At 40.3% G+C, this 12,500-nt stretch overlaps 1 pseudogene; it reads left to right on the top strand.

Annotated features, from left to right (window-relative positions):
- The window catches only part of LOC109078676, a 73,420-nt pseudogene extending 63,253 nt beyond the window's left edge, over positions 1 to 10,167 (top strand).
- The last annotated feature ends 2,333 nt before the right edge of the window (positions 10,168 to 12,500 follow it).

Here is a 12,500-nt window from a genome sequence, read left to right as displayed (position 1 = left end):
TCTATAGATGGTAAAGAGCAGTGTTGGGGAAAGTTAAGTTACTTTTAAAAGTAATGCATTACAATATTGTGTTACTCAATTAAAAAGTAACTAGTTGTGTTACTTTGTTACTTTGTATGGAAAGTAATGCATTACGTTACATTTGTGTTACTTTTTTTTTCACCTGAGCTGGGCTTTCTTATTTGTTTCTTAATAACAAAAAACAAGAGTTATATTTTTGGCAACTGTAAAGGCTTCTTTCTCACCAAAAGTTAGGAAGTTCACATCGGAAAGTTCTCTGGTCTCTGAAGATATTACATTGTAAATTTAAAATTGATGCGTTTCTTTACTAGTCTTGGAAAAGAGTAAGTAATGTGTTACTCCCATCACTGAGCCAAAATGAGATGTGTTATATCTAGGGAACTTTTATCTTTTTCAATGAATATGATGAGCCAAAATGAGATGTGTTATATCTAGGGAACACTTAGGTGCACTGAAACGAAGCGTATTCATTTGCTGTGACTGTAATCACATGCTGTCTGAGTGGGTTCTTCTCCTGCAGATTAACACATAAAATAGTTCATCTGTTTTAGTAAGTGTTTTATGTTCATTGTTTTATTTTCATTTGACATTTTGGATTGAACACTAAGGTTTCTCAGTGTTTAGTGCCGTGCGGTCAGTGTGAATAACCTCTGATCCTGATGTTTTCCCTTCAGAGCGGCTGTAACGAGAGGAGAGAGGTGCGGCAGTTCCAGTTCACCGCTTGGCCCGACCACGGCGTTCCCGAATATCCCACTCCATTCCTGGCCTTCCTCCGCAGGGTCAAAGCGTGTAACCCGCCGGACGCCGGCCCCGTCATCGTCCACTGCAGGTCAGTGAGTCACCTGTGTTTGTGTTCCTGGTGTCAGGAAGCAAAGCTTTCCATCAATCCGCGCAGCTTTTCCAGGGCCGATGATAAATGTGCTGCAAACTCAAATGTGTGTAGTTTATTCATTAATAATTGCTTGCTTTATTCATTAATAGTGCTGCGTGAGACTAAACTAGTCTCCACCCGGAACCACGCTTTCAAAACACTGCTTCATGAAGCTTCAAAACCTTCGTGAATCATTTGTTGTGAGCCATTGATTCAGAGCCTGTATCAAACTGACAACGTCATGTGATTTCAGTAAACAAGGCTTCATTACGTCATTAATATGTCACAATTTCAATGATCTTTGTGAACCTATGAACCAGTGTCTATATGAAACAACTCATAAGCCAAGGCACTCGGAAATGTAGTGAAAAGCCTTTATTCACATGGCTTTACATTAAAAACAACTCAAGTGCACCGACGTGTTGCGGCTAACAAGCCTTCAAACACACTCCGAGTCCATTTAAACAGTCACCTGATTAAGTGTGAACACAACACACATAGAATTATTTTTTGGTAAATATATACTTATACACAATAAACTCAAATTATTATTGTTATTACAAAATAGAGAGAGAGAAAAAAAGTACAAAAAAGGAGACAAATCCAATTCTCCATTTAAACCTCCATTATTATAGCGTTCTTATGTTCTGTTAATCTTTGCTCTTCATCATCCCTGTATATAAACAACCACATGGACATCAGTTTTATGGATTTGATACAGTTGCATAATTAGAGAGTAGTTCATAGTCTCGTATTGGCCTGATTAAGCAAACTCTTCATAAAACAAACAAAACAAGCCCAAAAAATATGTGAAATAACACACTTCATATTTAATGGCATTTGATGATTTGATGAAAGTGAGCATTACACCTTTTGCTGCAATGCAGTGTGATGCTGACATCTGCTGACCTGTGTGTGTGTGTGTGTGTGTGTGTGTGTGTGTGTGTGTGTGTGTGTGAGTGAGTGAGTGTGGTGTGTGTGTGAGTGTGTGTGTGTGTGTGTCTGTGTGTGTGTGTGTGTGTGAGAGTGTGAGAGTGTGAGTCTGTGAGAGTGTGTCTGAGTGTGAGTGTGTGTGAGTGAGTGAGTGAGTGAGTGAGTGTAAGTGAGTGAGTGAGTGAGTGAGTGAGTGTGTGTGTGTGTGTGTGTGTGTGTGTGTGTCTGAGTGTGAGTCTCTGTGTCTGTCTCTGTGTGTGTGTGTGTGTGTGTGTGTGTGTGTGTGTGTGTGTGTGTGTGTGTGTGTGTGAGAGTGTGTGTCCTGTCTGTGTGTGTGTGTGTGTGTGTGTGTCAATGATGATGGAGGAGAGTGCGATCTATGTGTGAAAGTGTGACACAGACATGTGTCTGTGTGTGTGTGTGTGTGTGTGTGACTCTCAGACGTGAGAGTGACACACACACACACACACACACACAGTGTGTGTGTGTTGTGACACTGTGTGTGTGTGTGAGTGTGTGTCTGTGTGAACAGTGTGACACACCACACACACCACACACACACACACACACTGTGTGTGTGTGTCTGTGTGTGTGTGTGTGTGTGTGTGGTGTGTGTGTGTGTGTGTGTGTGTCAGTCTGGAGGACAGTGCGATCTTATTTCTGACCCACACATGAACACACACACACACCACACACACACACACACACACACACACACACACACACACTCTTTCATAGTAGTGTAGTATCTTCAGCAGATTACACACACTACACAAGCGGCAGCAGTGTTTCCTCACGGATGTTCTGCATCATGCGTGTTCATCTGTAATCTGGATTAAAGTTATTAAACGGTGTAATCCCACAGTGCTTTGTTGTGTCCACATCTGTCAGATGAATGTGTCTGTCTTGATATCAGCGTTCGGATTAGTGAGCAGAAAGGGATCAGGGAAGTTGTACCGTAGTAAAAGCGTGGTGTTTGCCGTGTGTGTGTCTCAGTGCTGGCGTGGGCCGCACCGGCTGCTTCATCGTGATCGACGCCATGCTGGAGCGCATCCGTCACGAGCGGACGGTGGACGTGTACGGTCTCGTGACCCTGATGCGCTCGCAGAGGAACTACATGGTGCAGACGGAGGATCAGTACGGCTTCATCCACGAGGCGCTGCTGGAGGCCGTGGCCTGCGGGAACACAGAGGTGGCGGCGCGCAGCCTGTACTCATACATACAGAACCTGTCACAGGTGGAGGCCGGAGAACACGTGACCGGCATAGAGCTGGAGTTCAAGGTACGCTTGATAATGTCTATCTGTGACACACTGTTTATATGGGTTTCCATCACTTCTTAGATGATTTACTGTACACTGTATAATTAAGATTTTTTTAAAATGTTTTTGATACATTTCATTTTTCAGGATTCAAAGATGAATAGAAAGTTTAAAAGAACAGCATTTATTTGAAACAGAAATTGTTTGTAACATTATAAATGTCTTTACTGTCATACAGTTTAATGCATCCTTGATTAATAAGTATTAATTTCTTTTTTCATCTTACTTACAGTACCCCAAACTTTTGAATTGTATGACAATCCACAAAAATATTGTACAGCACAACTGTTTTCAACATTGATAATAATCAGAAATGTTTATTGATAATAAATCATCATATTAGAATGATTTCTGAAGATCATGTGACACTGAAGACTGGAGTAATGATGCTGAAAATACAGCTGCACATCACAGAAATAAATTACACTTTAACAGAGATTCACAGAGAAAACTGTTTTAAATTCTAATAATATTTCACAATTTTTACTGTATTTTTGGTCAAATAAATGCTGCATCGGTGAGCAGAAGAATGTTTTTGTCTTTCAAAAACATTACAACATTTTTATTATTGCGAACTTTTGACCAGTAGTGTACATACATAATTTCTACACAATGGGTTATTTTTGTATTTATTTATTTTTTTTATTTGTAAGGCACTTTTCACAATACACATTGTTTCAAAGCAGCTTTACAGAAAATGCATGTGTCTACTTTACAGTTTAGAGTAATCTGTTATCAGAAGTGAATGTGTCCAAGTAATGTTCATTCAACAAATAAACAGTTCAAGGTAATAGAATCATAAAGTTACATGAATTAACATGAATTAGTTTCGGGCAGAAGCTCATTAAAGCAATTATTACAGGTGTGATCATAATGATTACAATATAGAGAAAATGTATTAATTCACTCATTGTTTAGATCATAAGAGTTTTGAACAATTCATATTTTTATGATGAATTTAAATATGCATCTATTTGAGAATGAAAGTCTGCACAGTACATAAATAGTAAAGTAGTCAAAATAAAGGATGAAGTCCTGGTAAAGTGTTTCCAGGGCAGTTTTAATGTGACCTTCAACAAAGTTCAAATCTGTTCGTTTTAGTTAAACTCAGTTTGTGACCTGCAGCAGTTTAATGCCGTGCTTCACATTATTCTGTCTGCGGTTCTGTCAGCGTCTGGCCAACAGTAAAGCGCACACCTCCAGGTTCGTCAGCGCTAATCTGCCCTGCAACAAGTTCAAGAACCGGCTGGTGAACATCATGCCATACGAAACCACCCGCGTGTGTCTGCAGCCAATCAGAGGCCTGGAAGGGTCCGACTACATCAATGCCAGCTTCATCGACGGATACAGGTACACTGCTGGACTCCAGCTCCAGATTTAATGATGTTATACGGTGGGTAATAATGCTGGTGGTCACGTGTCGATCTGGTGTGGATCTGTGTTCAGGCAGCAGAGGGCGTATATAGCGACGCAGGGGCCGCTAGCGGAGACCACTGAGGACTTCTGGCGCATGCTGTGGGAACACAACTCCACCATCGTGGTGATGCTGACCAAACTGCGTGAGATGGGACGGGTGAGTGACGGCTGGAGGAAAACACGCTCCATCTGGATCTGACTGAAGCAGTGTAACATCCGTGTGTTTGTGCGTTCACAGGAGAAGTGTCATCAGTACTGGCCAGCCGAGCGCTCGGCGCGCTATCAGTACTTTGTAGTGGATCCCATGGCAGAATACAACATGCCACAGTACATCCTGAGAGAGTTCAAAGTCACCGACGCCAGGGTGAGTCATTTACTGCGGTATGATCTGGTAAAGCTGTCAGTCTTACGTTCAGATCTTTTCAGGAATAAACACCAGAGACACAATTGTCCCGGCAGATCCTATCTGTGTTTCTACAGGCTCAAGTGTTTCTCACGTCTGGATAGGTTCAGATTCATTGTCTTTCTCTCCACAGGACGGACAGTCCAGAACCGTCAGACAGTTCCAGTTCACCGATTGGCCAGAACAAGGAGTTCCAAAGTCAGGGGAGGGATTCATTGATTTCATTGGACAGGTGCATAAAACCAAGGAGCAGTTCGGCCAGGACGGACCAATCACAGTCCACTGCAGGTGCGTTACGATCCTCACACTCAGTGTTTGGAGATGAGCGTGAGGAGCAGATCTCAGTTTGACCGACTCATTCATGTCTCATTCTCATCTCATTCTCGTCTAATTCTCATCTCATTCTGGTCTTTTTAAATCTCATTCTCCTCTCATTCGTGTCTCATCTTATTCTCATTTGATTCTCGTCTCTATCACATCTTATTCTCTTCTTTTTTTCCCATCTCATTCTCGTCTCAATCATGTCTCATTGTCTTATTCTCATCTCATTCATGTCTCATCTCATTCATGTCTCATTCTCGTCTAATTCTTATCTCATTCTCATCTCATTCATGTCTAATTTATTCTCGTCTCATTCATGTCTTATTCTCATCTCATTCTTGTCTTATTTTCATCTTTCTTTTCTCATTCTCATCTCTTTCTCATTCATGTCTTATTCTTGTCTTATTCTCATCTCATTCATGTCTCATCTCATTTATGTCTAATTCTCATTCTCATCTCATTTTTGTCTCATTCATGTCTTATTCTCATCTCATTCTTGTCTTATTTTCATCTTTCTTTTCTCATTCTCATCTCATTCTTGTCTCATTCTCGTCTTTTTCGTGTCATTTAGTCTCATTTATGTCTCATTTTTGTCTCATTCATGTCTTATTCACATCTCATTCTTGTCTTATTTTTTCTTCTTTTCTCATCTCATTCTTGTCACATTCTCGTCTTTTTCGTCTCATTCCTTGTCTCATTCTTGTCTTATTCTCATCTCATTCATGTCTCATCTCTCATTTATGTCTAATTCTCATTCTCATCTCATTCTCTTCTCATTTATGTCTCATTTTTGTCTCATTCATGTCTTATTCGCATCTCATTCTTGTCTTATTTTCATCTCTTACTTTTCTCATTCTCATCTCATTCTTGTCTCATTCTCGTCTTTTTCGTCTCATTCTTGTCTTATTCTCATCTCATTCATGTCATATTCTCATCTCAATCATGTCTCATTCTCATTCTCATCTCATTCTCTTCTCATTTATGTCTCATTTTGTCTCATTCATGTCTTATTCTCATCTCATTCTCGTCTTATTTTCATCTCTTTCTTTTCTCATTCTCGTCTCATTCTTGTCTCATTCTCGTCTTTTTTCGTCTCATTCTCGTCTCATTCTTGTTCTTATTCTCATCTCATTCATGTTCATCTCATTTATGTCTAATTCTCATCTCATTCTCTTCTCATTTATGTCTCATTTTTGTCTCATTCATGTCTTATTCGCCTCTTATTCTTGTCTTATTTTCATCTCTTACTTTTCTCATTCTCATCTCATTCTTGTCTCATTCTCAACTTTTTCGTCTCATTCATGTCTCATTCTCATCTCATTCTTGTCTCATTCCATTCATGTCTCATTCTCATCTTTTTTCGTCTCATTTAGTCTCATCAACTTTCTCATTCATGTCTCATTCTCATCTCATTCTTGTCTCATTCTCATCTTTTTCGTCTCATTCTCGTCTCATTCATGTCTCATTCTCATCTCATTCTTGTCTCATTCTCGTCTTTTTCGTCTCATTCTTGTCTTATTCTCATCTCATTCATGTCATATTCTCATCTCAATCATGTCTCATTCATGTCTCATTCTCGTCTTTTTCGTCTCATTTATGTCTCATTTTTGTCTCATTCATGTCTTATTCATGTCTTATTCGCCTCTTATTCTTGTCTTATTTTCATCTCTTACTTTTCTCATTCTCATCTCATTCTTGTCTCATTCTCATCTTTTTCGTCTCATTCTCGTCTCATTCATGTCTCATTCTCGTCTCATTCATGTCTTATTCTCATCTCATTCATGTCTCATCTCATTCATGTTTCATCTCATTCCCGTCTTATTCATGTCTCATTTTTGTCTCATTCTCATGTCATTCTTGTCTCTCTCTCAGTGCGGGTGTCGGGCGTACGGGTGTCTTCATCACCCTCAGTATTGTCCTGGAGCGGATGCGTTATGAGGGCGCTGTGGACATCTTCCAGACCGTCAAAATGCTGCGTACGCAACGGCCAGCGATGGTGCAAACTGAGGTAAAACATGCATCACATGACCGACAAACGCTGTTATCGCTGATCTCTGAGTCTGTGGAAGATCTCAGTCATTCTCAGGAAACAGTGTCACTCATGCTACTCATGCAAATAAGGTGATACTCACTGTTATAGGAAAAGTGCTAAAATCAGCTTATTATTTTTTAATTGAGTGATCACATCCTCAAATCTGTCTTTTTGATTTTCAGGACGAGTATCAGTTCAGCTATCAAGCCGCTCTGGAGTACCTTGGAAGTTTTGATCACTATGCAACATAAGAAGAACCCCAACCTGTCCAACACCTTCCCCCTCAACAACCCCACAAACACCCGCAGAGGAACGACGACACGTGAAACACACACGGACAGCGACGCAGAGCACACGTTCTCTCAGGAGCTCCAGGAGACGCTCTGCGTCACAACGCAAACTATTACCTCAGTGTTCAAATATTGATATTAATGTTGTGGTCGGCTTTTTAGAAATATTAAACTGTGGAGGAAGATCTTCTTCGTAACAAAAGGAAAATATTACATGTACAAAATCTATTTAAAGCAAAACAACGAGAAAAAAAAAGAAACTATGAAATCAAAAGCCTGGATAATTGCTGCACCCTTCAGTGGGAGTTTCTTCGAACTGTATTTGCCAACGTCAGATGTGAATGAGCGCGAGCCCGTCTGTGCCTGCCAGAGTCATCGTTGCCATCCCGAACGAACGCGTCGGCGCCACAGAACGGAAGCAGATCTCCTACCTTCTGTGCCTAACGGAGCGACCGCAGAACCGCAGCCAACGCCGTACATTAGCACACGTGATATAATCTCTTTCCCTGTCCTGATCCTCGGGAGCTGTGCACGAGACGGACTGAACTCTGTCAATACTGTATTCGGTGTGTCTCTACATGACTATATGCTGCTTACACCGTGTTTGGAGGCCGAGGGAGTCTTCGAGGCTTGAATCTCGTATCTGTATCATGTTCTTTTGCTCCTTTCTGCTGTGGCATTATGTACTCCGCTGTGTCTTTATGGTGGGACGATGAAAGAGCCTTGGTTATTGGGTTTATAGATAAATGTACGTTTTAGAGGAATTGTGAAATTAATTCCCCAGTATTTCTAGCCACGCGTCAAACGCTAGAAACATCTTCTGAGATGGTTGCATTCTCCCTCGATCAGATGTCGCCCGTCTGACTCGTTCCCGGTCGAGCCGAACCGATGAAACTCTTCCCGTCATGTTTAGTTTAGCGCAGGCCTGATGTTTAGGAGTAGCGCAGGAAGCGAGCCGGTTCTGAGATCTCCACCTGAGACGTGAAGTGAGCCTTATCGTTGTTGTCAAATATTTAATCGACCTGATTTTTTTATTTAGTTTTGTTGATATTATGCTTGAATTTTTAAGGATCTGTTTATTTATATGATTTTTATGGCAATATAATTGGTGAGCTGTGGTGTAGTTGGCCAGCTAATGTGACTGTACATGGCTCAGATGTACAGTGTTGTGCTTCGTAACCCTCTCAGATATTTTGATATTTCCTGTGCACTGATTGTTCTAGAGGAAGCTGACGGCCCGCGGCCCTCCGGAGCCCAAATCTCACTGAAACAGTCGTGAAGTATCGCTCCTTCACAAACAAAACACACGTGTTCTTAGACATTACACACGTTTCTCATCAGCATTATCAGTCAACCAAAACGAGTTAAAGCACACGCAGAGAGACTATAGCCTCAGATCAGCGTACAGTGACGCACCGCGGTAAAATGCACTCAACCCAACAAAATCTACCAGGTTACCATGATTGAAATGTGATAGACGACTGATATATTTGTTGACAACAAGTGAGATTTAAGCTCACAGGAGAAATCCAGTCATTTTAACTGGAATCCACGTGATTCGCATGAGGGCCATTCACTGCGCTGACCAACAAAAAGCTGCTTGGTTTAAACGTGACTTGCTTGTGATCTGTGCTTTTTACATCACAACACTATTGACCAGAAAATTACAGAACCTCATTTCCGCCACGGAACATAAAAATAGAGAAGGTAATTACGATTTTTTCTCACAATGCCGAATTAACATCTCAAAATGTGTTTATAAAATAAAAAGGTAATTGCAACTTTCAATCTAACAATGCTGCCTTTTTCCTTGCAATTGTACGTTTATATCTTGCAATTCAGACTTCTCTTCTCAGAATTGCAAACTTATATCTAAGTTATAAACTCGCAACTGCATTTCACAATTTTTAGTTTACATCTTGCAATTCTGAGTTTATTCAAAAAATCAGAATCGCAAGGAAAGTCAGAATTGTAAGTTAAAAAGCTGCTTTTTTATTATTATTATTATTGTTCTGTGGTGGAAATGGGCTTCTAATAAAAAGCACAATAGATCCTTTTTACCTGTAAATGTTTACTAATGTGACCACACTCTTAGACAATATTGCTGAAATTATTATCCACACTTTCTGTACATTTTAGAAAATGATGCTTCTGCTAATCGGCCAGGTGACTGTGGTTATTGTCTAAAGCTGAGGATTCAATAATGACTGAATATCAGCGAGTGGTGTTCTGTCAGTAGCAGTGTGGTATCAGCATCACTGTACCGTAGTACAAGCTCATCCTAGTCAAGGAGACGCTGATCTGCAGGTTTTCTCTCTTCATGAATTAAAGCACACTGAGACATGATTCTGCTGTTGGTCTCATTGAAATATTCTCACTATCAAATGTTCCTTTAATGATGAAAGCAGCTGATCAGACGACAGTGTGACGAGTGAACGTGGGCCGCGTGCTGCATACAGTACAGTAGTGTTTCACTTTCTCTGCTTATTGATTTCAGATCATGTATGTAGATATGTCAACTTTGTATTAAAACTGAACGACTGGATATACTGACGTGAAGACTGTGTGTGTGTCGTCTGTTATTTCATATCGCATATTAATCGTCTGAGATTATTTGATACTCCAGTGGAATCGACCTGTTTCTGATTCTCACTTTTGTGACTCATGATCACTATGAAAGTCACATTTTCACCACTAGGTATTGCTGCTTCTCACACACACACACACACACACACACACACATGTAGAAAGATGATTACAGACTGATTTAGAAACCTATAATCTCATAAACATCTGCAATAAATATGTTTGTTTGTGTGTGTGTGTGTGTGTGTGTGTGTGAGAGAGAGAGAGAGAGAGTGTTTGTCTGTGTGTGAGAGAGAGTGTGTGTGTGTTTGTGTGTGAGTGAGTGAAAGTGTGTGTGAGTGTGTGTGTGTGAGAGAGAGAGAGAGAGTGAGTGAGAGTGTGTGTGTGTGTGTGTGTGAGAGAGAGAGAAAGAGAGTGAGAGTGTGTGTGTGTGTGTGTGTGTGTGTGTGAGAGTGTGAGTGTGTGAGAGAGAGAGAGTGAGTGAGTGAGAGAGTGTGTGTGTGTGTGTGTGTGTGTGAGTGAGTGAGTGAGTGAGAGTGTGTGTGTGTGTGTGTGTGTGTGTGTTCAGGTGAGTCACTCATTTGCTGAATGAACTCAGTTTTTTTCTCTCTGTTTGGATTTTGCTTTGGATGCACATGAAACACGTTTGAGAGTCTCTAATATTTTCAGTGCTGGTGAAATGCAGCGTATCGCAGCTTCATCAGACTCGTATTAGTTCGGTCAGGGTCACTTAAGTTTAATTTCAGTGTGGCAAAGTGTTGCCAGGATACAGATTGAGTTTGGTGTCTTTGAACTTCAGTCACGTTTGAAATATCAAATGACTCTGAATAATAATAAAGCTCCGTCTGAAGACTATTTGAAGAGGAACACGCAAGGAGCAGTTAAAAAAACAAGTTTGACTGAAAGATTGACATGATTGTGTTCATTTAACAAGAAATCTGAAGAGAGTAGAGGTCTGGAAATAAAACATCTACGTATTGATTTTAAAATTTTATTTTCAAAGAATGAATCTGGAGTATTACTGTTTAAGTATTACTTGTAATGCATCCATGAAGAACCTTCAACATCAAGGTTCTTTATAGTAGAAATTATTTCTTTAGATTATTAATGTCCTTCACACTAAGAAAAACATGTCTATTTTAAGAGCTGATTGCTGAAAGGTTCTTTGGGGAACCAAAAAATGTTCTTCAATAAACCTGAATTTATAAAATGAAAAATAAGCCAGTGGAAAAAGATCAGATATAATATGTATAACACATACAGATATGTTTGATCAGATGCTGATTTCTGAACTCCACGAGAGGCCATAAATCACAGGAGATGGATGTTTCAGAAGAATCATCGTTACTGTTTGATTACATATTCTCTGTGATTCTGCTGCAGATTATGAAACGCAGCATCATCATGAATATCAGAATGATTTTATCTGTTCTTCAATAGTTTCACGGTCAGTACTTGTTTCTTGACTCATGATTATGGGCTACAAAGTGTTTGAAAAAAATCAGCCTTCCCTTTTAAGTCTTTTTCAGAGTAAACACAGTCATCCAAAGGCTGAGAAGCGTCCAGATCTCTTGAGCTCCTGCGGATCTGATGACTGTGTGTCTCAGGCGTTTAATCACCGCATTCATCTCACGTTCTGAACTTACAGCTGCTTTTCTTAGTCTTGTGCACAAATAAACTAGACCGATCCGGTTTTAGAAGCTCACAGAAATCTTCAGATCTCAAAGGATTCCAATCAAGTACAAGATAAAGACAGTCACCATGTGAAAGTTTGCATTGTTGAACTTTATGTGCTCTAAAAGAGGCGTTCAGCCAATCACATGCTAATGCTAACTCTCAGACAAAATACAGTTTGTCACATTGAGCTGAACTAGTCAAGTCAAGTCCCCTTTATTTCTGTAGGGCTTTATACAATCTGAAGATGGGTTTATCATGAATATAGTGAGCTCTTCAGTCTGACAGAATGGAGATCAGGCTCATGGTGAGTTTCGTGGACGTGGCTGAAATGTGTGAGAAGCCAATTAACGTTTAGTGTCTCATGAGAGATGAAGCATCACGGCGCCCAGAATAACTCTGTTAATAAGACACTCGGAGTTCATTACAGACTCTCATTTAAATAATGAATCACTTCTGAGTCAAACGAACTGATCGGTTATAAATCAGACTAACAAACAGCCTTCAGACAGAAACAGGAGCGCTCCTGCATTAAAAGCCATCTGCGTGTTCATATGAGCTCAGCGTGATGCTGACGAACAGCTGAAAGACAAACCGGTTCAGCTCTCACTGTTGAACATGATCTGACCTGA

Source organism: Cyprinus carpio, chromosome A2 (assembly GCF_018340385.1).
Source record: "Cyprinus carpio isolate SPL01 chromosome A2, ASM1834038v1, whole genome shotgun sequence".
In the NCBI taxonomy this organism is placed as follows: Eukaryota; Metazoa; Chordata; class Actinopteri; order Cypriniformes; family Cyprinidae; genus Cyprinus; species Cyprinus carpio.
This window is presented reverse-complemented; position numbering and strand designations above follow the sequence as displayed.